The 25,639-nt window shown below is 46.7% G+C and overlaps 1 protein-coding gene and 7 non-coding genes across 8 annotated transcripts in view; all 8 read right to left on the bottom strand.

Annotated features, from left to right (window-relative positions):
• LOC140460300 (uncharacterized) overlaps positions 1–25,639 on the bottom strand; it is a 749,266-nt gene that overhangs the window by 415,350 nt on the left and 308,277 nt on the right. The gene's annotated exons all lie outside the window — the stretch shown is intronic.
• On the bottom strand, positions 3,060–3,133 carry trnan-guu (transfer RNA asparagine (anticodon GUU)). Its single transcript has one exon. It is a non-coding gene; the product is annotated as a tRNA-Asn (tRNA).
• Positions 6,420–6,493, bottom strand: trnan-guu (transfer RNA asparagine (anticodon GUU)). Its single transcript has one exon. It is a non-coding gene; the product is annotated as a tRNA-Asn (tRNA).
• trnan-guu (transfer RNA asparagine (anticodon GUU)) lies at positions 9,780–9,853 on the bottom strand. The gene has a single exon. It is a non-coding gene; the product is annotated as a tRNA-Asn (tRNA).
• Positions 13,139–13,212, bottom strand: trnan-guu (transfer RNA asparagine (anticodon GUU)). Its single transcript has one exon. It is a non-coding gene; the product is annotated as a tRNA-Asn (tRNA).
• trnan-guu (transfer RNA asparagine (anticodon GUU)) lies at positions 16,499–16,572 on the bottom strand. Its single transcript has one exon. It is a non-coding gene; the product is annotated as a tRNA-Asn (tRNA).
• trnan-guu (transfer RNA asparagine (anticodon GUU)) lies at positions 19,859–19,932 on the bottom strand. Its single transcript has one exon. It is a non-coding gene; the product is annotated as a tRNA-Asn (tRNA).
• Positions 23,218–23,291, bottom strand: trnan-guu (transfer RNA asparagine (anticodon GUU)). Its single transcript has one exon. It is a non-coding gene; the product is annotated as a tRNA-Asn (tRNA).

Below are 25,639 nucleotides of genomic sequence, written 5' to 3'. Positions count from 1 at the left end.
TTCTCTCGTTGGCTCGCAGGGGAGAAGGGGTTTGAATTCATGATGTGCAGGAACGACAATTCTTTCATTGTCTCAGATCAGTTCATGTGCCAAGAACATCAGAGTCAACCTCCCGGCCTCGTCAACAAGGGGACGGTGTCTGGACTGTCTCTGCTCAATCGGACCGGTCATCTTTCATTCTCCTCGAAATCCGCTTCGCAAAGTGTTTCTAAAGGTTCACAAAGCTGGAGACTGGGATTTCTGTGTTGCTTCATGAACATTTGAACATTTTTCCATTTCCTAACTGACAATATTTTGCCAAAATCTCTTCCAATTGTACGCCTTGCCTCATGTCCAGGGATGAGGAATTTCCATTTTGGGGAGACATTCCCAAGGTGGAGAATGTTCGCTTTGGAGCAAAGAAGGAAAACTGAAGATTTCCTGGGGCTGTTGGTCACGATGGAGGAAGAAGCGGTGGGAATGGGCAGTTTAATGATCAGAAGAACCAATTGCCACTGACCAGAGTCAGTTACCAGAGGACAGGGATTGAAGTTCTTGAATGAAAAGCAGCACTTGTGCCTAATAAACACAGAGAATACTGCAGAAAGCCAACGGGTCGAGCAGCATCTGTGGAAAGGGAAACAGAGCTGACGTTGTGAGTCTGGTACGTTGTTTGTTCAGAACCCGAGTTTCCTGCATGGCAATCAATTCCCAGACATGAGAAAACGGGTCTTTATTGAGACGGGTTTTGTGAAGTTTGAGCGATAATGCAACCAACAGGAAGTCATTTAAAATCGCCAGCGAAGAAATCATAGCCAGCAGGTTACCACCCTGGGCGGGGAGCCCCAAAGGATCTCTACGCCAACACCTTAAGTGTTCGGCCACAACTACACGCCCAAAGTTGTGGTCTAAACTTTCTCATGGAATAGTTCTAACAGGAAAGGTGAGTATTGGGATTGTCCTGTCCGCGCCATAGCCCCAACGGTTCCTGTTGCCCTGGATTTGATCAGGACAGAGGAGGCTGATGGGAGATCGAATTGAACTACACACATTGATGAGAGATAGAGCGGCTGGGAAGGATCCATTCCCATGCGTAGAGAGATTAATAATCAGGGCCGAAAATAAGGAGCCACTTCAAGAAATTTGGGGTTCATTCAGCAAAGCTAATGTATGACTGTTCACAGAAAATTGTGATGAAAGTCTCTCGAGTTATTTTGATGAGAAGTGTTGATGATGCTAATACAATCGATAGGATGAACGTAGATTGGTAAATGTATTTGGTGACAGTTCTGTTCTAGCCCTGTGAGCGAAACCTGGATCTGAAGGAGTAGAAGGGACATTAACAACATCGATCTGAAATTGGACACGTGACAAGGAACAGAGCCATCATGAACAGTTGGCTTTTGAACTGGAGAAGGTTTCTCGTGAAATTCGCTTGAGGCTTGAGGTATGCAAGGTCAAGATAATTTAGGTAAAACACGGAAACGCTATCCTCATTAGCAGACAGTGAAAGGATTACAAGACACAAATTAAACATTTTCGACAAGTGATACAGGGGACTGGGAAGATAAGTATTATAAACTGTGAACAGCAAAGTTCTGGAGCACAACACATACATTCAAAGACCGAAAACATCCAGGTCCTGATTAATCAGATTGCATTGTAGTGCATGTTTGCAAAACATCCACTTGCAATGTCCTACAAAAGAGTGACAAAACCCATCCCTGTCAGCCCAGGATAGAAAATCCGAAGGGATGAACGTTTGCTGATTTTCTGAAGATTCACAGAGCTTGGACTGGGTTTTGGTGATTGTTTCTTTTCCACTCCCAGGAGCCGCAGTGTTTGAGGCGTTGAGTTGGGGAGAATAAAATGTGCCCGTGAGCAGCATGTGGGGCTATTTCAGCTTCCCCTCATATGACTGCGCTGTGAGTTGACTCAGATGTTCTCAGGGACATTTACTGACGCGAGACAGTGAAAGGATTCTCATTCCCGCAGATCGGGAATTCAAACCGTATGCCGGCTACAGGACAATGAGAAAGATTAATTGGGGTGTGTGAAGAAGCTGTGAGCTGCATTTCAAACAGGGAGGTGGAGTCAGATGCATCATCCATTGGCCCCGGCCCTGTGCGTATCTCACGCCACCATGCTGCAGAGTTCTGACGTTAGCACGGACATGCGCAGCAATGGGTTCATTCACAAGGCGAACAACCAAAGATAATCACCGTCACTGATTCCCTTCCACAGGCCCAACTTGGTGAAGCAGTATCTTTCACTGGCAAAGGAAACACCCTTGTCCTCAGGTGCCTGCTTCATTTCGATCACGATTTCAAGCACCTCACTCTTCTAGTCTCATTTCCAAACACTTTGCTCATAGCCTCAAAAGAAGCTCTGCGGGTATCTGCTTGTTCCACCCGAACAGGCAGTGGGTTGCAGATTCCCACCAGTCCCAATTTGAGTGAAATATTTTTCCCCCTCCACTGATTTGAATCTTAAAGAAGAAGCCGGGGAGCAAGCTCCCTTTCTTTTCGACGACATTTCTCATTTTGTACTCGGCAGGGTTCACACCTGCGAGGGGAAACCGCAATGGATTTCATGTACATCGCATTAACCACTCGGCCCACGAATACAGAACCACACTGACAGCTTGACTTCCCAGGCCTGTCTGCCTATGGAGCTGAGAAAGAGTGAATCATCGCAGAGTTTGTTTGAATCCAATCACTTCACAGTGATTCGAAAGGGTTAAATATCGGCACATGGTGTTTGCAGATATTTCGGTGTTTCACCCCAAAAGATGAAATGAACTTTCAGTTAGAAATTGCAGGAGGAACTCAGCAGGTCAGGCAACATCTGTGGAAAGAGAATCAGAGGCAACATTTCAAAATTGTGTTTTCACCGACAGGTACTGTCAAACCTGCCTAGTTTCTCTTTTGGTCTCGTCTTCTCAGCAAACGCAGTCCCTTCCGTTAGACATCAATTCAATTCAGAAACCCCTTTGTGGAGAAGATTTCCGTTTGGGGAAAATTTTCCTGACGCCATTAAAAGCGCACAGCTTCGAAGCCAAAGAAGGGCAGCGAACACACCGCCCCCGGGTGGGCTCGAACCACCAACCTTTCGGTTAACAGCCGAACGCGCTGACCAATTGCGCCACAGAGACAGGCGCTGACTTGGGCTGCACCATCGCCTGGTGATTTTATACTTCAGCCTCCCCGCCGAGAATTACAATTGTCGTCTATCAGTTTTACTTTTCCATAATCAAGCCTGGGAGATCTCTTGTGGAGATACCGGGGACAGTCTGCAGACACATCCATGTCACGAGGAACTAGCTTTCTTACTCCGGGGCCGTCGCCCTTCCAGCCTTTCAGTGTTTTGCCTGTTCCCGAGTTCTCTCGTTGGCTCGCAGGGGAGAAGGGGTTTGAATTCATGATGTGCAGGAACGACAATTCTTTCATTGTCTCAGATCAGTTCATGTGCCAAGAACATCAGAGTCAACCTCCCGGCCTCGTCAACAAGGGGACGGTGTCTGGACTGTCTCTGCTCAATCGGACCGGTCATCTTTCATTCTCCTCGAAATCCGCTTCGCAAAGTGTTTCTAAAGGTTCACAAAGCTGGAGACTGGGATTTCTGTGTTGCTTCATGAACATTTGAACATTTTTCCATTTCCTAACTGACAATATTTTGCCAAAATCTCTTCCAATTGTACGCCTTGCCTCATGTCCAGGGATGAGGAATTTCCATTTTGGGGAGACATTCCCAAGGTGGAGAATGTTCGCTTTGGAGCAAAGAAGGAAAACTGGAGATTTCCTGGGGCTGTTGGTCACGATGGAGGAAGAAGCGGTGGGAATGGGCAGTTTAATGATCAGAAGAACCAATTGCCACTGACCAGAGTCAGTTACCAGAGGACAGGGATTGAAGTTCTTGAATGAAAAGCAGCACTTGTGCCTAATAAACACAGAGAATACTGCAGAAAGCCAACGGGTCGAGCAGCATCTGTGGAAAGGGAAACAGAGCTGACGTTGTGAGTCTGGTACGTTGTTTGTTCAGAACCCGAGTTTCCTGCATGGCAATCAATTCCCAGACATGAGAAAACGGGTCTTTATTGAGACGGGTTTTGTGAAGTTTGAGCGATAATGCAACCAACAGGAAGTCATTTAAAATCGCCAGCGAAGAAATCATAGCCAGCAGGTTACCACCCTGAGCGGGGAGCCCCAAAGGATTTCTACGCCAACACCTTAAGTGTTCGGCCACAACTACACGCCCAAAGTTGTGGTCTAAACTTTCTCATGGAATAGTTCTAACAGGAAAGGTGAGTATTGGGATTGTCCTGTCCGCGCCATAGCCCCAACGGTTCCTGTTGCCCTGGATTTGATCAGGACAGAGGAGGCTGATGGGAGATCGAATTGAACTACACACATTGATGAGAGATAGAGCGGCTGGGAAGGATCCATTCCCATGCGTAGAGAGATTAATAATCAGGGCCGAAAATAAGGAGCCACTTCAAGAAATTTGGGGTTCATTCAGCAAAGCTAATGTATGACTGTTCACAGAAAATTGTGATGAAAGTCTCTCGAGTTATTTTGATGAGAAGTGTTGATGATGCTAATACAATCGATAGGATGAACGTAGATTGGTCAATGTATTTGGTGACAGTTCTGTTCTAGCCCTGTGAGCGAAACCTGGATCTGAAGGAGTAGAAGGGACATTAACAACATCGATCTGAAATTGGACACGTGACAAGGAACAGAGCCATCATGAACAGTTGGCTTTTGAACTGGAGAAGGTTTCTCGTGAAATTCGCTTGAGGCTTGAGGTATGCAAGGTCAAGATAATTTAGGTAAAACACGGAAACGCTATCCTCATTAGCAGACAGTGAAAGGATTACAAGACACAAATTAAACATTTTCGACAAGTGATACAGGGGACTGGGAAGATAAGTATTATAAACTGTGAACAGCAAAGTTCTGGAGCACAACACATACATTCAAAGACCGAAAACATCCAGGTCCTGATTAATCAGATTGCATTGTAGTGCATGTTTGCAAAACATCCACTTGCAATGTCCTACAAAAGAGTGACAAAACCCATCCCTGTCAGCCCAGGATAGAAAATCCGAAGGGATGAACGTTTGCTGATTTTCTGAAGATTCACAGAGCTTGGACTGGGTTTTGGTGATTGTTTCTTTTCCACTCCCAGGAGCCGCAGTGTTTGAGGCGTTGAGTTGGGGAGAATAAAATGTGCCCGTGAGCAGCATGTGGGGCTATTTCAGCTTCCCCTCATATGACTGCGCTGTGAGTTGACTCAGATGTTCTCAGGGACATTTACTGACGCGAGACAGTGAAAGGATTCTCATTCCCGCAGATCGGGAATTCAAACCGTATGCCGGCTACAGGACAATGAGAAAGATTAATTGGGGTGTGTGAAGAAGCTGTGAGCTGCATTTCAAACAGGGAGGTGGAGTCAGATGCATCATCCATTGGCCCCGGCCCTGTGCGTATCTCACGCCACCATGCTGCAGAGTTCTGACGTTAGCACGGACATGCGCAGCAATGGGTTCATTCACAAGGCGAACAACCAAAGATAATCACCGTCACTGATTCCCTTCCACAGGCCCAACTTGGTGAAGCAGTATCTTTCACTGGCAAAGGAAACACCCTTGTCCTCAGGTGCCTGCTTCATTTCGATCACGATTTCAAGCACCTCACTCTTCTAGTCTCATTTCCAAACACTTTGCTCATAGCCTCAAAAGAAGCTCTGCGGGTATCTGCTTGTTCCACCCGAACAGGCAGTGGGTTGCAGATTCCCACCAGTCCCAATTTGAGTGAAATATTTTTCCCCCTCCACTGATTTGAATCTTAAAGAAGAAGCCGGGGAGCAAGCTCCCTTTCTTTTCGACGACATTTCTCATTTTGTACTCGGCAGGGTTCACACCTGCGAGGGGAAACCGCAATGGATTTCATGTACATCGCATTAACCACTCGGCCCACGAATACAGAACCACACTGACAGCTTGACTTCCCAGGCCTGTCTGCCTATGGAGCTGAGAAAGAGTGAATCATCGCAGAGTTTGTTTGAATCCAATCACTTCACAGTGATTCGAAAGGGTTAAATATCGGCACATGGTGTTTGCAGATATTTCGGTGTTTCACCCCAAAAGATGAAATGAACTTTCAGTTAGAAATTGCAGGAGGAACTCAGCAGGTCAGGCAACATCTGTGGAAAGAGAATCAGAGGCAACATTTCAAAATTGTGTTTTCACCGACAGGTACTGTCAAACCTGCCTAGTTTCTCTTTTGGTCTCGTCTTCTCAGCAAACGCAGTCCCTTCCGTTAGACATCAATTCAATTCAGAAACCCCTTTGTGGAGAAGATTTCCGTTTGGGGAAAATTTTCCTGACGCCATTAAAAGCGCACAGCTTCGAAGCCAAAGAAGGGCAGCGAACACACCGCCCCCGGGTGGGCTCGAACCACCAACCTTTCGGTTAACAGCCGAACGCGCTGACCAATTGCGCCACAGAGACAGGCGCTGACTTGGGCTGCACCATCGCCTGGTGATTTTATACTTCAGCCTCCCCGCCGAGAATTACAATTGTCGTCTATCAGTTTTACTTTTCCATAATCAAGCCTGGGAGATCTCTTGTGGAGATACCGGGGACAGTCTGCAGACACATCCATGTCACGAGGAACTAGCTTTCTTACTCCGGGGCCGTCGCCCTTCCAGCCTTTCAGTGTTTTGCCTGTTCCCGAGTTCTCTCGTTGGCTCGCAGGGGAGAAGGGGTTTGAATTCATGATGTGCAGGAACGACAATTCTTTCATTGTCTCAGATCAGTTCATGTGCCAAGAACATCAGAGTCAACCTCCCGGCCTCGTCAACAAGAGGACGGTGTCTGGACTGTCTCTGCTCAATCGGACCGGTCATCTTTCATTCTCCTCGAAATCCGTTTCGCAAAGTGTTTCTAAAGGTTCACAAAGCTGGAGACTGGGATTTCTGTGTTGCTTCATGAACATTTGAACATTTTTCCATTTCCTAACTGACAATATTTTGCCAAAATCTCTTCCAATTGTACGCCTTGCCTCATGTCCAGGGATGAGGAATTTCCATTTTGGGGAGACATTCCCAAGGTGGAGAATGTTCGCTTTGGAGCAAAGAAGGAAAACTGGAGATTTCCTGGGGCTGTTGGTCACGATGGAGGAAGAAGCGGTGGGAATGGGCAGTTTAATGATCAGAAGAACCAATTGCCACTGACCAGAGTCAGTTACCAGAGGACAGGGATTGAAGTTCTTGAATGAAAAGCAGCACTTGTGCCTAATAAACACAGAGAATACTGCAGAAAGCCAACGGGTCGAGCAGCATCTGTGGAAAGGGAAACAGAGCTGACGTTGTGAGTCTGGTACGTTGTTTGTTCAGAACCCGAGTTTCCTGCATGGCAATCAATTCCCAGACATGAGAAAACGGGTCTTTATTGAGACGGGTTTTGTGAAGTTTGAGCGATAATGCAACCAACAGGAAGTCATTTAAAATCGCCAGCGAAGAAATCATAGCCAGCAGGTTACCACCCTGGGCGGGGAGCCCCAAAGGATCTCTACGCCAACACCTTAAGTGTTCGGCCACAACTACACGCCCAAAGTTGTGGTCTAAACTTTCTCATGGAATAGTTCTAACAGGAAAGGTGAGTATTGGGATTGTCCTGTCCGCGCCATAGCCCCAACGGTTCCTGTTGCCCTGGATTTGATCAGGACAGAGGAGGCTGATGGGAGATCGAATTGAACTACACACATTGATGAGAGATAGAGCGGCTGGGAAGGATCCATTCCCATGCGTAGAGAGATTAATAATCAGGGCCGAAAATAAGGAGCCACTTCAAGAAATTTGGGGTTCATTCAGCAAAGCTAATGTATGACTGTTCACAGAAAATTGTGATGAAAGTCTCTCGAGTTATTTTGATGAGAAGTGTTGATGATGCTAATACAATCGATAGGATGAACGTAGATTGGTCAATGTATTTGGTGACAGTTCTGTTCTAGCCCTGTGAGCGAAACCTGGATCTGAAGGAGTAGAAGGGACATTAACAACATCGATCTGAAATTGGACACGTGACAAGGAACAGAGCCATCATGAACAGTTGGCTTTTGAACTGGAGAAGGTTTCTCGTGAAATTCGCTTGAGGCTTGAGGTATGCAAGGTCAAGATAATTTAGGTAAAACACGGAAACGCTATCCTCATTAGCAGACAGTGAAAGGATTACAAGACACAAATTAAACATTTTCGACAAGTGATACAGGGGACTGGGAAGATAAGTATTATAAACTGTGAACAGCAAAGTTCTGGAGCACAACACATACATTCAAAGACCGAAAACATCCAGGTCCTGATTAATCAGATTGCATTGTAGTGCATGTTTGCAAAACATCCACTTGCAATGTCCTACAAAAGAGTGACAAAACCCATCCCTGTCAGCCCAGGATAGAAAATCCGAAGGGATGAACGTTTGCTGATTTTCTGAAGATTCACAGAGCTTGGACTGGGTTTTGGTGATTGTTTCTTTTCCACTCCCAGGAGCCGCAGTGTTTGAGGCGTTGAGTTGGGGAGAATAAAATGTGCCCGTGAGCAGCATGTGGGGCTATTTCAGCTTCCCCTCATATGACTGCGCTGTGAGTTGACTCAGATGTTCTCAGGGACATTTACTGACGCGAGACAGTGAAAAGATTCTCATTCCCGCAGATCGGGAATTCAAACCGTATGCCGGCTACAGGACAATGAGAAAGATTAATTGGGGTGTGTGAAGAAGCTGTGAGCTGCATTTCAAACAGGGAGGTGGAGTCAGATGCATCATCCATTGGCCCCGGCCCTGTGCGTATCTCACGCCACCATGCTGCAGAGTTCTGACGTTAGCACGGACATGCGCAGCAATGGGTTCATTCACAAGGCGAACAACCAAAGATAATCACCGTCACTGATTCCCTTCCACAGGCCCAACTTGGTGAAGCAGTATCTTTCACTGGCAAAGGAAACACCCTTGTCCTCAGGTGCCTGCTTCATTTCGATCACGATTTCAAGCACCTCACTCTTCTAGTCTCATTTCCAAACACTTTGCTCATAGCCTCAAAAGAAGCTCTGCGGGTATCTGCTTGTTCCACCCGAACAGGCAGTGGGTTGCAGATTCCCACCAGTCCCAATTTGAGTGAAATATTTTTCCCCCTCCACTGATTTGAATCTTAAAGAAGAAGCCGGGGAGCAAGCTCCCTTTCTTTTCGACGACATTTCTCATTTTGTACTCGGCAGGGTTCACACCTGCGAGGGGAAACCGCAATGGATTTCATGTACATCGCATTAACCACTCGGCCCACGAATACAGAACCACACTGACAGCTTGACTTCCCAGGCCTGTCTGCCTATGGAGCTGAGAAAGAGTGAATCATCGCAGAGTTTGTTTGAATCTAATCACTTCACAGTGATTCGAAAGGGTTAAATATCGGCACATGGTGTTTGCAGATATTTCGGTGTTTCACCCCAAAAGATGAAATGAACTTTCAGTTAGAAATTGCAGGAGGAACTCAGCAGGTCAGGCAACATCTGTGGAAAGAGAATCAGAGGCAACATTTCAAAATTGTGTTTTCACCGACAGGTACTGTCAAACCTGCCTAGTTTCTCTTTTGGTCTCGTCTTCTCAGCAAACGCAGTCCCGTCCGTTAGACATCAATTCAATTCAGAAACCCCTTTGTGGAGAAGATTTCCGTTGGGGGAAAATTTTCCTGACGCCATTAAAAGCGCACAGCTTCGAAGCCAAAGAAGGGCAGCGAACACACCGCCCCTGGGTGGGCTCGAACCACCAACCTTTCGGTTAACAGCCGAACGCGCTGACCAATTGCGCCACAGAGACAGGCGCTGACTTGGGCTGCACATCGCCTGGTGATTTTATAATTCAGCCTCCCCGCCGAGAATTACAGTTGTCGTCTATCAGTTTTACTTTTCCATAATCAAGCCTGGGAGATCTCTTGTGGAGATACCGGGGACAGTCTGCAGACACATCCATGTCACGAGGAACTAGCTTTCTTACTCCGGGGCCGTCGCCCTTCCAGCCTTTCAGTGTTTTGCCTGTTTCCGAGTTCTCTCGTTGGCTCGCAGGGGAGAAGGGGTTTGAATTCATGATGTGCAGGAACGACAATTCTTTCATTGTCTCAGATCAGTTCATGTGCCAAGAACATCAGAGTCAACCTCCCGGCCTCGTCAACAAGGGGACGGTGTCTGGACTGTCTCTGCTCAATCGGACCGGTCATCTTTCATTCTCCTCGAAATCCGCTTCGCAAAGTGTTTCTAAAGGTTCACAAAGCTGGAGACTGGGATTTCTGTGTTGCTTCATGAACATTTGAACATTTTTCCATTTCCTAACTGACAATATTTTGCCAAAATCTCTTCCAATTGTACGCCTTGCCTCATGTCCAGGGATGAGGAATTTCCATTTTGGGGAGACATTCCCAAGGTGGAGAATGTTCGCTTTGGAGCAAAGAAGGAAAACTGAAGATTTCCTGGGGCTGTTGGTCACGATGGAGGAAGAAGCGGTGGGAATGGGCAGTTTAATGATCAGAAGAACCAATTGCCACTGACCAGAGTCAGTTACCAGAGGACAGGGATTGAAGTTCTTGAATGAAAAGCAGCACTTGTGCCTAATAAACACAGAGAATACTGCAGAAAGCCAACGGGTCGAGCAGCATCTGTGGAAAGGGAAACAGAGCTGACGTTGTGAGTCTGGTACGTTGTTTGTTCAGAACCCGAGTTTCCTGCATGGCAATCAATTCCCAGACATGAGAAAACGGGTCTTTATTGAGACGGGTTTTGTGAAGTTTGAGCGATAATGCAACCAACAGGAAGTCATTTAAAATCGCCAGCGAAGAAATCATAGCCAGCAGGTTACCACCCTGGGCGGGGAGCCCCAAAGGATCTCTACGCCAACACCTTAAGTGTTCGGCCACAACTACACGCCCAAAGTTGTGGTCTAAACTTTCTCATGGAATAGTTCTAACAGGAAAGGTGAGTATTGGGATTGTCCTGTCCGCGCCATAGCCCCAACGGTTCCTGTTGCCCTGGATTTGATCAGGACAGAGGAGGCTGATGGGAGATCGAATTGAACTACACACATTGATGAGAGATAGAGCGGCTGGGAAGGATCCATTCCCATGCGTAGAGAGATTAATAATCAGGGCCGAAAATAAGGAGCCACTTCAAGAAATTTGGGGTTCATTCAGCAAAGCTAATGTATGACTGTTCACAGAAAATTGTGATGAAAGTCTCTCGAGTTATTTTGATGAGAAGTGTTGATGATGCTAATACAATCGATAGGATGAACGTAGATTGGTAAATGTATTTGGTGACAGTTCTGTTCTAGCCCTGTGAGCGAAACCTGGATCTGAAGGAGTAGAAGGGACATTAACAACATCGATCTGAAATTGGACACGTGACAAGGAACAGAGCCATCATGAACAGTTGGCTTTTGAACTGGAGAAGGTTTCTCGTGAAATTCGCTTGAGGCTTGAGGTATGCAAGGTCAAGATAATTTAGGTAAAACACGGAAACGCTATCCTCATTAGCAGACAGTGAAAGGATTACAAGACACAAATTAAACATTTTCGACAAGTGATACAGGGGACTGGGAAGATAAGTATTATAAACTGTGAACAGCAAAGTTCTGGAGCACAACACATACATTCAAAGACCGAAAACATCCAGGTCCTGATTAATCAGATTGCATTGTAGTGCATGTTTGCAAAACATCCACTTGCAATGTCCTACAAAAGAGTGACAAAACCCATCCCTGTCAGCCCAGGATAGAAAATCCGAAGGGATGAACGTTTGCTGATTTTCTGAAGATTCACAGAGCTTGGACTGGGTTTTGGTGATTGTTTCTTTTCCACTCCCAGGAGCCGCAGTGTTTGAGGCGTTGAGTTGGGGAGAATAAAATGTGCCCGTGAGCAGCATGTGGGGCTATTTCAGCTTCCCCTCATATGACTGCGCTGTGAGTTGACTCAGATGTTCTCAGGGACATTTACTGACGCGAGACAGTGAAAGGATTCTCATTCCCGCAGATCGGGAATTCAAACCGTATGCCGGCTACAGGACAATGAGAAAGATTAATTGGGGTGTGTGAAGAAGCTGTGAGCTGCATTTCAAACAGGGAGGTGGAGTCAGATGCATCATCCATTGGCCCCGGCCCTGTGCGTATCTCACGCCACCATGCTGCAGAGTTCTGACGTTAGCACGGACATGCGCAGCAATGGGTTCATTCACAAGGCGAACAACCAAAGATAATCACCGTCACTGATTCCCTTCCACAGGCCCAACTTGGTGAAGCAGTATCTTTCACTGGCAAAGGAAACACCCTTGTCCTCAGGTGCCTGCTTCATTTCGATCACGATTTCAAGCACCTCACTCTTCTAGTCTCATTTCCAAACACTTTGCTCATAGCCTCAAAAGAAGCTCTGCGGGTATCTGCTTGTTCCACCCGAACAGGCAGTGGGTTGCAGATTCCCACCAGTCCCAATTTGAGTGAAATATTTTTCCCCCTCCACTGATTTGAATCTTAAAGAAGAAGCCGGGGAGCAAGCTCCCTTTCTTTTCGACGACATTTCTCATTTTGTACTCGGCAGGGTTCACACCTGCGAGGGGAAACCGCAATGGATTTCATGTACATCGCATTAACCACTCGGCCCACGAATACAGAACCACACTGACAGCTTGACTTCCCAGGCCTGTCTGCCTATGGAGCTGAGAAAGAGTGAATCATCGCAGAGTTTGTTTGAATCCAATCACTTCACAGTGATTCGAAAGGGTTAAATATCGGCACATGGTGTTTGCAGATATTTCGGTGTTTCACCCCAAAAGATGAAATGAACTTTCAGTTAGAAATTGCAGGAGGAACTCAGCAGGTCAGGCAACATCTGTGGAAAGAGAATCAGAGGCAACATTTCAAAATTGTGTTTTCACCGACAGGTACTGTCAAACCTGCCTAGTTTCTCTTTTGGTCTCGTCTTCTCAGCAAACGCAGTCCCTTCCGTTAGACATCAATTCAATTCAGAAACCCCTTTGTGGAGAAGATTTCCGTTGGGGGAAAATTTTCCTGACGCCATTAAAAGCGCACAGCTTCGAAGCCAAAGAAGGGCAGCGAACACACCGCCCCTGGGTGGGCTCGAACCACCAACCTTTCGGTTAACAGCCGAACGCGCTGACCAATTGCGCCACAGAGACAGGCGCTGACTTGGGCTGCACCATCGCCTGGTGATTTTATACTTCAGCCTCCCCGCCGAGAATTACAATTGTCGTCTATCAGTTTTACTTTTCCATAATCAAGCCTGGGAGATCTCTTGTGGAGATACCGGGGACAGTCTGCAGACACATCCATGTCACGAGGAACTAGCTTTCTTACTCCGGGGCCGTCGCCCTTCCAGCCTTTCAGTGTTTTGCCTGTTCCCGAGTTCTCTCGTTGGCTCGCAGGGGAGAAGGGGTTTGAATTCATGATGTGCAGGAACGACAATTCTTTCATTGTCTCAGATCAGTTCATGTGCCAAGAACATCAGAGTCAACCTCCCGGCCTCGTCAACAAGGGGACGGTGTCTGGACTGTCTCTGCTCAATCGGACCGGTCATCTTTCATTCTCCTCGAAATCCGCTTCGCAAAGTGTTTCTAAAGGTTCACAAAGCTGGAGACTGGGATTTCTGTGTTGCTTCATGAACATTTGAACATTTTTCCATTTCCTAACTGACAATATTTTGCCAAAATCTCTTCCAATTGTACGCCTTGCCTCATGTCCAGGGATGAGGAATTTCCATTTTGGGGAGACATTCCCAAGGTGGAGAATGTTCGCTTTGGAGCAAAGAAGGAAAACTGGAGATTTCCTGGGGCTGTTGGTCACGATGGAGGAAGAAGCGGTGGGAATGGGCAGTTTAATGATCAGAAGAACCAATTGCCACTGACCAGAGTCAGTTACCAGAGGACAGGGATTGAAGTTCTTGAATGAAAAGCAGCACTTGTGCCTAATAAACACAGAGAATACTGCAGAAAGCCAACGGGTCGAGCAGCATCTGTGGAAAGGGAAACAGAGCTGACGTTGTGAGTCTGGTACGTTGTTTGTTCAGAACCCGAGTTTCCTGCATGGCAATCAATTCCCAGACATGAGAAAACGGGTCTTTATTGAGACGGGTTTTGTGAAGTTTGAGCGATAATGCAACCAACAGGAAGTCATTTAAAATCGCCAGCGAAGAAATCATAGCCAGCAGGTTACCACCCTGGGCGGGGAGCCCCAAAGGATCTCTACGCCAACACCTTAAGTGTTCGGCCACAACTACACGCCCAAAGTTGTGGTCTAAACTTTCTCATGGAATAGTTCTAACAGGAAAGGTGAGTATTGGGATTGTCCTGTCCGCGCCATAGCCCCAACGGTTCCTGTTGCCCTGGATTTGATCAGGACAGAGGAGGCTGATGGGAGATCGAATTGAACTACACACATTGATGAGAGATAGAGCGGCTGGGAAGGATCCATTCCCATGCGTAGAGAGATTAATAATCAGGGCCGAAAATAAGGAGCCACTTCAAGAAATTTGGGGTTCATTCAGCAAAGCTAATGTATGACTGTTCACAGAAAATTGTGATGAAAGTCTCTCGAGTTATTTTGATGAGAAGTGTTGATGATGCTAATACAATCGATAGGATGAACGTAGATTGGTCAATGTATTTGGTGACAGTTCTGTTCTAGCCCTGTGAGCGAAACCTGGATCTGAAGGAGTAGAAGGGACATTAACAACATCGATCTGAAATTGGACACGTGACAAGGAACAGAGCCATCATGAACAGTTGGCTTTTGAACTGGAGAAGGTTTCTCGTGAAATTCGCTTGAGGCTTGAGGTATGCAAGGTCAAGATAATTTAGGTAAAACACGGAAACGCTATCCTCATTAGCAGACAGTGAAAGGATTACAAGACACAAATTAAACATTTTCGACAAGTGATACAGGGGACTGGGAAGATAAGTATTATAAACTGTGAACAGCAAAGTTCTGGAGCACAACACATACATTCAAAGACCGAAAACATCCAGGTCCTGATTAATCAGATTGCATTGTAGTGCATGTTTGCAAAACATCCACTTGCAATGTCCTACAAAAGAGTGACAAAACCCATCCCTGTCAGCCCAGGATAGAAAATCCGAAGGGATGAACGTTTGCTGATTTTCTGAAGATTCACAGAGCTTGGACTGGGTTTTGGTGATTGTTTCTTTTCCACTCCCAGGAGCCGCAGTGTTTGAGGCGTTGAGTTGGGGAGAATAAAATGTGCCCGTGAGCAGCATGTGGGGCTATTTCAGCTTCCCCTCATATGACTGCGCTGTGAGTTGACTCAGATGTTCTCAGGGACATTTACTGACGCGAGACAGTGAAAGGATTCTCATTCCCGCAGATCGGGAATTCAAACCGTATGCCGGCTACAGGACAATGAGAAAGATTAATTGGGGTGTGTGAAGAAGCTGTGAGCTGCATTTCAAACAGGGAGGTGGAGTCAGATGCATCATCCATTGGCCCCGGCCCTGTGCGTATCTCACGCCACCATGCTGCAGAGTTCTGACGTTAGCACGGACATGCGCAGCAATGGGTTCATTCACAAGGCGAACAACCAAAGATAATCACCGTCACTGATTCCCTTCCACAGGCCCAACTTGGTGAAGCAGTATCTTTCACTGGCAAAGGAAACACCCTTGTCCTCAGGTGCCTGCTTCATTTCGATCACGATTTCAAGCACCTCACTCTTCTAGTCTCATTTCCAAACACTTTGCTCATAGCCTCAAAAGAAGCTCTGCGGGTATCTGCTTGTTCCACCCGAACAGGCAGTGGGTTGCAGATTCCCACCAGTCCCAATTTGAGTGAAATATTTTTCCCCCTCCACTGATTTGAATCTTAAAGAAGAAGCCGGGGAGCAAGCTCCCTTTCTTTTCGACGACATTTCTCATTTTGTACTCGGCAGGGTTCACACCTGCGAGGGGAAACCGCAATGGATTTCATGTACATCGCATTAACCACTCGGCCCACGAATACAGAACCACACTGACAGCTTGACTTCCCAGGCCTGTCTGCCTATGGAGCTGAGAAAGAGTGAATCATCGCAGAGTTTGTTTGAATCCAATCACTTCACAGTGATTCGAAAGGGTTAAATATCGGCACATGGTGTTTGCAGATATTTCGGTGTTTCACCCCAAAAGATGAAATGAACTTTCAGTTAGAAATTGCAGGAGGAACTCAGCAGGTCAGGCAACATCTGTGGAAAGAGAATCAGAGGCAACATTTCAAAATTGTGTTTTCACCGACAGGTACTGTCAAACCTGCCTAGTTTCTCTTTTGGTCTCGTCTTCTCAGCAAACGCAGTCCCTTCCGTTAGACATCAATTCAATTCAGAAACCCCTTTGTGGAGAAGATTTCCGTTGGGGGAAAATTTTCCTGACGCCATTAAAAGCGCACAGCTTCGAAGCCAAAGAAGGGCAGCGAACACACCGCCCCTGGGTGGGCTCGAACCACCAACCTTTCGGTTAACAGCCGAACGCGCTGACCAATTGCGCCACAGAGACAGGCGCTGACTTGGGCTGCACCATCGCCTGGTGATTTTATACTTCAGCCTCCCCGCCGAGAATTACAATTGTCGTCTATCAGTTTTACTTTTCCATAATCAAGCCTGGGAGATCTCTTGTGGAGATACCGGGGACAGTCTGCAGACACATCCATGTCACGAGGAACTAGCTTTCTTACTCCGGGGCCGTCGCCCTTCCAGCCTTTCAGTGTTTTGCCTGTTCCCGAGTTCTCTCGTTGGCTCGCAGGGGAGAAGGGGTTTGAATTCATGATGTGCAGGAACGACAATTCTTTCATTGTCTCAGATCAGTTCATGTGCCAAGAACATCAGAGTCAACCTCCCGGCCTCGTCAACAAGGGGACGGTGTCTGGACTGTCTCTGCTCAATCGGACCGGTCATCTTTCATTCTCCTCGAAATCCGCTTCGCAAAGTGTTTCTAAAGGTTCACAAAGCTGGAGACTGGGATTTCTGTGTTGCTTCATGAACATTTGAACAGTTTTCCATTTCCTAACTGACAATATTTTGCCAAAATCTCTTCCAATTGTACGCCTTGCCTCATGTCCAGGGATGAGGAATTTCCATTTTGGGGAGACATTCCCAAGGTGGAGAATGTTCGCTTTGGAGCAAAGAAGGAAAACTGGAGATTTCCTGGGGCTGTTGGTCACGATGGAGGAAGAAGCGGTGGGAATGGGCAGTTTAATGATCAGAAGAACCAATTGCCACTGACCAGAGTCAGTTACCAGAGGACAGGGATTGAAGTTCTTGAATGAAAAGCAGCACTTGTGCCTAATAAACACAGAGAATACTGCAGAAAGCCAACGGGTCGAGCAGCATCTGTGGAAAGGGAAACAGAGCTGACGTTGTGAGTCTGGTACGTTGTTTGTTCAGAACCCGAGTTTCCTGCATGGCAATCAATTCCCAGACATGAGAAAACGGGTCTTTATTGAGACGGGTTTTGTGAAGTTTGAGCGATAATGCAACCAACAGGAAGTCATTTAAAATCGCCAGCGAAGAAATCATAGCCAGCAGGTTACCACCCTGGGCGGGGAGCCCCAAAGGATCTCTACGCCAACACCTTAAGTGTTCGGCCACAACTACACGCCCAAAGTTGTGGTCTAAACTTTCTCATGGAATAGTTCTAACAGGAAAGGTGAGTATTGGGATTGTCCTGTCCGCGCCATAGCCCCAACGGTTCCTGTTGCCCTGGATTTGATCAGGACAGAGGAGGCTGATGGGAGATCGAATTGAACTACACACATTGATGAGAGATAGAGCGGCTGGGAAGGATCCATTCCCATGCGTAGAGAGATTAATAATCAGGGCCGAAAATAAGGAGCCACTTCAAGAAATTTGGGGTTCATTCAGCAAAGCTAATGTATGACTGTTCACAGAAAATTGTGATGAAAGTCTCTCGAGTTATTTTGATGAGAAGTGTTGATGATGCTAATACAATCGATAGGATGAACGTAGATTGGTCAATGTATTTGGTGACAGTTCTGTTCTAGCCCTGTGAGCGAAACCTGGATCTGAAGGAGTAGAAGGGACATTAACAACATCGATCTGAAATTGGACACGTGACAAGGAACAGAGCCATCATGAACAGTTGGCTTTTGAACTGGAGAAGGTTTCTCGTGAAATTCGCTTGAGGCTTGAGGTATGCAAGGTCAAGATAATTTAGGTAAAACACGGAAACGCTATCCTCATTAGCAGACAGTGAAAGGATTACAAGACACAAATTAAACATTTTCGACAAGTGATACAGGGGACTGGGAAGATAAGTATTATAAACTGTGAACAGCAAAGTTCTGGAGCACAACACATACATTCAAAGACCGAAAACATCCAGGTCCTGATTAATCAGATTGCATTGTAGTGCATGTTTGCAAAACATCCACTTGCAATGTCCTACAAAAGAGTGACAAAACCCATCCCTGTCAGCCCAGGATAGAAAATCCGAAGGGATGAACGTTTGCTGATTTTCTGAAGATTCACAGAGCTTGGACTGGGTTTTGGTGATTGTTTCTTTTCCACTCCCAGGAGCCGCAGTGTTTGAGGCGTTGAGTTGGGGAGAATAAAATGTGCCCGTGAGCAGCATGTGGGGCTATTTCAGCTTCCCCTCATATGACTGCGCTGTGAGTTGACTCAGATGTTCTCAGGGACATTTACTGACGCGAGACAGTGAAAAGATTCTCATTCCCGCAGATCGGGAATTCAAACCGTATGCCGGCTACAGGACAATGAGAAAGATTAATTGGGGTGTGTGAAGAAGCTGTGAGCTGCATTTCAAACAGGGAGGTGGAGTCAGATGCATCATCCATTGGCCCCGGCCCTGTGCGTATCTCACGCCACCATGCTGCAGAGTTCTGACGTTAGCACGGACATGCGCAGCAATGGGTTCATTCACAAGGCGAACAACCAAAGATAATCACCGTCACTGATTCCCTTCCACAGGCCCAACTTGGTGAAGCAGTATCTTTCACTGGCAAAGGAAACACCCTTGTCCTCAGGTGCCTGCTTCATTTCGATCACGATTTCAAGCACCTCACTCTTCTAGTCTCATTTCCAAACACTTTGCTCATAGCCTCAAAAGAAGCTCTGCGGGTATCTGCTTGTTCCACCCGAACAGGCAGTGGGTTGCAGATTCCCACCAGTCCCAATTTGAGTGAAATATTTTTCCCCCTCCACTGATTTGAATCTTAAAGAAGAAGCCGGGGAGCAAGCTCCCTTTCTTTTCGACGACATTTCTCATTTTGTACTCGGCAGGGTTCACACCTGCGAGGGGAAACCGCAATGGATTTCATGTACATCGCATTAACCACTCGGCCCACGAATACAGAACCACACTGACAGCTTGACTTCCCAGGCCTGTCTGCCTATGGAGCTGAGAAAGAGTGAATCATCGCAGAGTTTGTTTGAATCTAATCACTTCACAGTGATTCGAAAGGGTTAAATATCGGCACATGGTGTTTGCAGATATTTCGGTGCTTCACCCCAAAAGATGAAATGAACTTTCAGTTAGAAATTGCAGGAGGAACTCAGCAGGTCAGGCAACATCTGTGGAAAGAGAATCAGAGGCAACATTTCAAAATTGTGTTTTCACCGACAGGTACTGTCAAACCTGCCTAGTTTCTCTTTTGGTCTCGTCTTCTCAGCAAACGCAGTCCCGTCCGTTAGACATCAATTCAATTCAGAAACCCCTTTGTGGAGAAGATTTCCGTTGGGGGAAAATTTTCCTGACGCCATTAAAAGCGCACAGCTTCGAAGCCAAAGAAGGGCAGCGAACACACCGTCCCTGGGTGGGCTCGAACCACCAACCTTTCGGTTAACAGCCGAACGCGCTGACCAATTGCGCCACAGAGACAGGCGCTGACTTGGGCTGCACATCGCCTGGTGATTTTATAATTCAGCCTCCCCGCCGAGAATTACAGTTGTCGTCTATCAGTTTTACTTTTCCATAATCAAGCCTGGGAGATCTCTTGTGGAGATACCGGGGACAGTCTGCAGACACATCCATGTCACGAGGAACTAGCTTTCTTACTCCGGGGCCGTCGCCCTTCCAGCCTTTCAGTGTTTTGCCTGTTTCCGAGTTCTCTCGTTGGCTCGCAGGGGAGAAGGGGTTTGAATTCATGATGTGCAGGAACGACAATTCTTTCATTGTCTCAGATCAGTTCATGTGCCAAGAACATCAGAGTCAACCTCCCGGCCTCGTCAACAAGGGGACGGTGTCTGGACTGTCTCTGCTCAATCGGACCGGTCATCTTTCATTCTCCTCGAAATCCGCTTCGCAAAGTGTTTCTAAAGGTTCACAAAGCTGGAGACTGGGATTTCTGTGTTGCTTCATGAACATTTGAACATTTTTCCATTTCCTAACTGACAATATTTTGCCAAAATCTCTTCCAATTGTGCGCCTTGCCTCATGTCCAGGGATGAGGAATTTCCATTTTGGGGAGACATTCCCAAGGTGGAGAATGTTCGCTTTGGAGCAAAGAAGGAAAACTGAAGATTTCCTGGGGCTGTTGGTCACGATGGAGGAAGAAGCGGTGGGAATGGGCAGTTTAATGATCAGAAGAACCAATTGCCACTGACCAGAGTCAGTTACCAGAGGACAGGGATTGAAGTTCTTGAATGAAAAGCAGCACTTGTGCCTAATAAACACAGAGAATACTGCAGAAAGCCAACGGGTCGAGCAGCATCTGTGGAAAGGGAAACAGAGCTGACGTTGTGAGTCTGGTACGTTGTTTGTTCAGAACCCGAGTTTCCTGCATGGCAATCAATTCCCAGACATGAGAAAACGGGTCTTTATTGAGACGGGTTTTGTGAAGTTTGAGCGATAATGCAACCAACAGGAAGTCATTTAAAATCGCCAGCGAAGAAATCATAGCCAGCAGGTTACCACCCTGGGCGGGGAGCCCCAAAGGATCTCTACGCCAACACCTTAAGTGTTCGGCCACAACTACACGCCCAAAGTTGTGGTCTAAACTTTCTCATGGAATAGTTCTAACAGGAAAGGTGAGTATTGGGATTGTCCTGTCCGCGCCATAGCCCCAACGGTTCCTGTTGCCCTGGATTTGATCAGGACAGAGGAGGCTGATGGGAGATCGAATTGAACTACACACATTGATGAGAGATAGAGCGGCTGGGAAGGATCCATTCCCATGCGTAGAGAGATTAATAATCAGGGCCGAAAATAAGGAGCCACTTCAAGAAATTTGGGGTTCATTCAGCAAAGCTAATGTATGACTGTTCACAGAAAATTGTGATGAAAGTCTCTCGAGTTATTTTGATGAGAAGTGTTGATGATGCTAATACAATCGATAGGATGAACGTAGATTGGTCAATGTATTTGGTGACAGTTCTGTTCTAGCCCTGTGAGCGAAACCTGGATCTGAAGGAGTAGAAGGGACATTAACAACATCGATCTGAAATTGGACACGTGACAAGGAACAGAGCCATCATGAACAGTTGGCTTTTGAACTGGAGAAGGTTTCTCGTGAAATTCGCTTGAGGCTTGAGGTATGCAAGGTCAAGATAATTTAGGTAAAACACGGAAACGCTATCCTCATTAGCAGACAGTGAAAGGATTACAAGACACAAATTAAACATTTTCGACAAGTGATACAGGGGACTGGGAAGATAAGTATTATAAACTGTGAACAGCAAAGTTCTGGAGCACAACACATACATTCAAAGACCGAAAACATCCAGGTCCTGATTAATCAGATTGCATTGTAGTGCATGTTTGCAAAACATCCACTTGCAATGTCCTACAAAAGAGTGACAAAACCCATCCCTGTCAGCCCAGGATAGAAAATCCGAAGGGATGAACGTTTGCTGATTTTCTGAAGATTCACAGAGCTTGGACTGGGTTTTGGTGATTGTTTCTTTTCCACTCCCAGGAGCCGCAGTGTTTGAGGCGTTGAGTTGGGGAGAATAAAATGTGCCCGTGAGCAGCATGTGGGGCTATTTCAGCTTCCCCTCATATGACTGCGCTGTGAGTTGACTCAGATGTTCTCAGGGACATTTACTGACGCGAGACAGTGAAAGGATTCTCATTCCCGCAGATCGGGAATTCAAACCGTATGCCGGCTACAGGACAATGAGAAAGATTAATTGGGGTGTGTGAAGAAGCTGTGAGCTGCATTTCAAACAGGGAGGTGGAGTCAGATGCATCATCCATTGGCCCCGGCCCTGTGCGTATCTCACGCCACCATGCTGCAGAGTTCTGACGTTAGCACGGACATGCGCAGCAATGGGTTCATTCACAAGGCGAACAACCAAAGATAATCACCGTCACTGATTCCCTTCCACAGGCCCAACTTGGTGAAGCAGTATCTTTCACTGGCAAAGGAAACACCCTTGTCCTCAGGTGCCTGCTTCATTTCGATCACGATTTCAAGCACCTCACTCTTCTAGTCTCATTTCCAAACACTTTGCTCATAGCCTCAAAAGAAGCTCTGCGGGTATCTGCTTGTTCCACCCGAACAGGCAGTGGGTTGCAGATTCCCACCAGTCCCAATTTGAGTGAAATATTTTTCCCCCTCCACTGATTTGAATCTTAAAGAAGAAGCCGGGGAGCAAGCTCCCTTTCTTTTCGACGACATTTCTCATTTTGTACTCGGCAGGGTTCACACCTGCGAGGGGAAACCGCAATGGATTTCATGTACATCGCATTAACCACTCGGCCCACGAATACAGAACCACACTGACAGCTTGACTTCCCAGGCCTGTCTGCCTATGGAGCTGAGAAAGAGTGAATCATCGCAGAGTTTGTTTGAATCCAATCACTTCACAGTGATTCGAAAGGGTTAAATATCGGCACATGGTGTTTGCAGATATTTCGGTGTTTCACCCCAAAAGATGAAATGAACTTTCAGTTAGAAATTGCAGGAGGAACTCAGCAGGTCAGGCAACATCTGTGGAAAGAGAATCAGAGGCAACATTTCAAAATTGTGTTTTCACCGACAGGTACTGTCAAACCTGCCTAGTTTCTCTTTTGGTCTCGTCTTCTCAGCAAACGCAGTCCCTTCCGTTAGACATCAATTCAATTCAGAAACCCCTTTGTGGAGAAGATTTCCGTTGGGGGAAAATTTTCCTGACGCCATTAAAAGCGCACAGCTTCGAAGCCAAAGAAGGGCAGCGAACACACCGCCCCTGGGTGGGCTCGAACCACCAACCTTTCGGTTAACAGCCGAACGCGCTGACCAATTGCGCCACAGAGACAGGCGCTGACTTGGGCTGCACCATCGCCTGGTGATTTTATACTTCAGCCTCCCCGCCGAGAATTACAATTGTCGTCTATCAGTTTTACTTTTCCATAATCAAGCCTGGGAGATCTCTTGTGGAGATACCGGGGACAGTCTGCAGACACATCCATGTCACGAGGAACTAGCTTTCTTACTCCGGGGCCGTCGCCCTTCCAGCCTTTCAGTGTTTTGCCTGTTCCCGAGTTCTCTCGTTGGCTCGCAGGGGAGAAGGGGTTTGAATTCATGATGTGCAGGAACGACAATTCTTTCATTGTCTCAGATCAGTTCATGTGCCAAGAACATCAGAGTCAACCTCCCGGCCTCGTCAACAAGGGGACGGTGTCTGGACTGTCTCTGCTCAATCGGACCGGTCATCTTTCATTCTCCTCGAAATCCGCTTCGCAAAGTGTTTCTAAAGGTTCACAAAGCTGGAGACTGGGATTTCTGTGTTGCTTCATGAACATTTGAACATTTTTCCATTTCCTAACTGACAATATTTTGCCAAAATCTCTTCCAATTGTACGCCTTGCCTCATGTCCAGGGATGAGGAATTTCCATTTTGGGGAGACATTCCCAAGGTGGAGAATGTTCGCTTTGGAGCAAAGAAGGAAAACTGGAGATTTCCTGGGGCTGTTGGTCACGATGGAGGAAGAAGCGGTGGGAATGGGCAGTTTAATGATCAGAAGAACCAATTGCCACTGACCAGAGTCAGTTACCAGAGGACAGGGATTGAAGTTCTTGAATGAAAAGCAGCACTTGTGCCTAATAAACACAGAGAATACTGCAGAAAGCCAACGGGTCGAGCAGCATCTGTGGAAAGGGAAACAGAGCTGACGTTGTGAGTCTGGTACGTTGTTTGTTCAGAACCCGAGTTTCCTGCATGGCAATCAATTCCCAGACATGAGAAAACGGGTCTTTATTGAGACGGGTTTTGTGAAGTTTGAGCGATAATGCAACCAACAGGAAGTCATTTAAAATCGCCAGCGAAGAAATCATAGCCAGCAGGTTACCACCCTGGGCGGGGAGCCCCAAAGGATCTCTACGCCAACACCTTAAGTGTTCGGCCACAACTACACGCCCAAAGTTGTGGTCTAAACTTTCTCATGGAATAGTTCTAACAGGAAAGGTGAGTATTGGGATTGTCCTGTCCGCGCCATAGCCCCAACGGTTCCTGTTGCCCTGGATTTGATCAGGACAGAGGAGGCTGATGGGAGATCGAATTGAACTACACACATTGATGAGAGATAGAGCGGCTGGGAAGGATCCATTCCCATGCGTAGAGAGATTAATAATCAGGGCCGAAAATAAGGAGCCACTTCAAGAAATTTGGGGTTCATTCAGCAAAGCTAATGTATGACTGTTCACAGAAAATTGTGATGAAAGTCTCTCGAGTTATTTTGATGAGAAGTGTTGATGATGCTAATACAATCGATAGGATGAACGTAGATTGGTCAATGTATTTGGTGACAGTTCTGTTCTAGCCCTGTGAGCGAAACCTGGATCTGAAGGAGTAGAAGGGACATTAACAACATCGATCTGAAATTGGACACGTGACAAGGAACAGAGCCATCATGAACAGTTGGCTTTTGAACTGGAGAAGGTTTCTCGTGAAATTCGCTTGAGGCTTGAGGTATGCAAGGTCAAGATAATTTAGGTAAAACACGGAAACGCTATCCTCATTAGCAGACAGTGAAAGGATTACAAGACACAAATTAAACATTTTCGACAAGTGATACAGGGGACTGGGAAGATAAGTATTATAAACTGTGAACAGCAAAGTTCTGGAGCACAACACATACATTCAAAGACCGAAAACATCCAGGTCCTGATTAATCAGATTGCATTGTAGTGCATGTTTGCAAAACATCCACTTGCAATGTCCTACAAAAGAGTGACAAAACCCATCCCTGTCAGCCCAGGATAGAAAATCCGAAGGGATGAACGTTTGCTGATTTTCTGAAGATTCACAGAGCTTGGACTGGGTTTTGGTGATTGTTTCTTTTCCACTCCCAGGAGCCGCAGTGTTTGAGGCGTTGAGTTGGGGAGAATAAAATGTGCCCGTGAGCAGCATGTGGGGCTATTTCAGCTTCCCCTCATATGACTGCGCTGTGAGTTGACTCAGATGTTCTCAGGGACATTTACTGACGCGAGACAGTGAAAGGATTCTCATTCCCGCAGATCGGGAATTCAAACCGTATGCCGGCTACAGGACAATGAGAAAGATTAATTGGGGTGTGTGAAGAAGCTGTGAGCTGCATTTCAAACAGGGAGGTGGAGTCAGATGCATCATCCATTGGCCCCGGCCCTGTGCGTATCTCACGCCAC

The sequence above is a fragment of the Chiloscyllium punctatum genome, chromosome 36 (genome assembly GCF_047496795.1).
Source record: "Chiloscyllium punctatum isolate Juve2018m chromosome 36, sChiPun1.3, whole genome shotgun sequence".
NCBI lineage: Eukaryota > Metazoa > Chordata > Chondrichthyes > Orectolobiformes > Hemiscylliidae > Chiloscyllium > Chiloscyllium punctatum.
Note: the sequence above shows the minus strand (reverse complement) of the source record. Positions and strands in the feature narration are given on the sequence as shown.